The sequence below is a fragment of the Penaeus vannamei genome, chromosome 8 (assembly GCF_042767895.1).
Source record: "Penaeus vannamei isolate JL-2024 chromosome 8, ASM4276789v1, whole genome shotgun sequence".
Lineage (NCBI taxonomy): Eukaryota > Metazoa > Arthropoda > Malacostraca > Decapoda > Penaeidae > Penaeus > Penaeus vannamei.
Window position 1 is genome coordinate 1,341,050 of NC_091556.1, and position 1,513 is coordinate 1,342,562.

A 1,513-nucleotide genomic window follows, 5' to 3' on the forward strand; every position below is an offset into this window, starting at 1 on the left:
TCCCTCTCTCTATCTCTCTCTCTCTCTCTCTCTCTCTCTCTCTTTGTCTCTGTCTCTGTCTCTCTCCTCTCTCTCCCCTCTCCTCCTCTCCTCTCCTCTCCTCTCCTCTCCTCTCCTCTCCTCTCCTCTCCTCTCTCTCTCTCTCTCTCTCTCTCTCTCTCTCTCTCCTCCTGCCGACATTTCATATGCGGCATAAATAGATATAAATAAAAAAATAACATATAAATTTACTTTCAAGTAAGAGGATAATGGCAGATAAGCAACCAAAAGAATGTGTGTGTAAGAGATATAATATCAAAACAAATTCATAAAACCACGGACAGCCTGGTCTCCGTCGGGGATCGAACCCGAGTCTGTCGCTTTATAGGCGACCGTGCTAACCACTGCACTACGGACATATAACATCATAATGAAATTTAATTTTATTAGCTTTGCATAGTGTTTAAGAAAATCGATAAAGACAGAAAAACAGGTGGGATATATTGGTAAATAACTGTCTCTATCTCTCTCTCTCTCTCTCTCTCTCTCTCTCTCTCTCTCTCTCTCTCTCTCTCTCTCTCTCTCTCTCTCTCTTTCTTTCTTTACACGCACACACACATATGAGCGTAAACAGATCTGCAAAACAAACCAAAATAAAAAATATATAAACAAAAGAAAATAATAGATAAATAATATCTTTAAAGTAAGAGAATAGAGGCAGATAAGCAACCAGAAAGAAAAACGGAAATATTGATTTATGCAAATTTAGTGTAATACGAATTCGTGCATAGAAGTAAAAGATTTAGTCTCCGTCGGGAATCGAACCCGAGTCTGTCGCTTTAAAGGCGACTGTCCTACCCGCTATATCACAGAGACATACAATAAGTGTGAAATTAAGTTTTATTTGTATAGTGCTTATGTAGGTTATGCTACATGTACTGCGTGAATTTATGTATCTATCTCTCAATCCATGTGTCTTTATATCAGTGTCTATCATCAACATACATACACTACTAATACTAAAAATGATGGTCAACATTTGTAATTACAATAATAGTGAAAAAAAATTATAATATGATATTGGTTATGATAATAATACTGCTGCCAGTAAAAATAACCATTGCTGTTAAAGAAAGAAAGAGAATGAGTGAGAGGAGGACGGAAAAGGATAAAGGGATGGGGAAGAGGGGGATAAGGAGAAAGAGAGATCCTAAAAGAAATATCAGAACCCGTGCAGTAAGAATAAAGTGATAATGAAGATAAAGACTAGACTAAGAACAGTAATGATGATGATGGTACAACTACCACCAATGGTTTTGAAAGAATAGAATAAGGCATAACCAACAAATTTAGTGACAGTAATGATAATAATGACAATGATAATGATTATGACATGATAGTAATAACACTGCTGCCAGAAATGATAATTATATTAGTTAAAGAAAGTGAGTGAGAGGAGAGGGGAGAAAGAGAAAGGGATGGAGGAGAGGTGAGGAGATAGAGAGAGGGAGAGGGGGGGGGGTGTTACTGAGAT

At 37.2% G+C, this 1,513-nt stretch overlaps 1 non-coding gene across 1 annotated transcript; it reads right to left on the bottom strand.

The window, feature by feature from the left end:
- Nucleotides 1–326: 326 nt before the first annotated feature.
- On the bottom strand, nt 327–396 carry TRNAY-AUA (transfer RNA tyrosine (anticodon AUA)). Its single transcript has one exon. It is a non-coding gene; the product is annotated as a tRNA-Tyr (tRNA).
- Nucleotides 397–1,513: the final 1,117 nt, after the last annotated feature.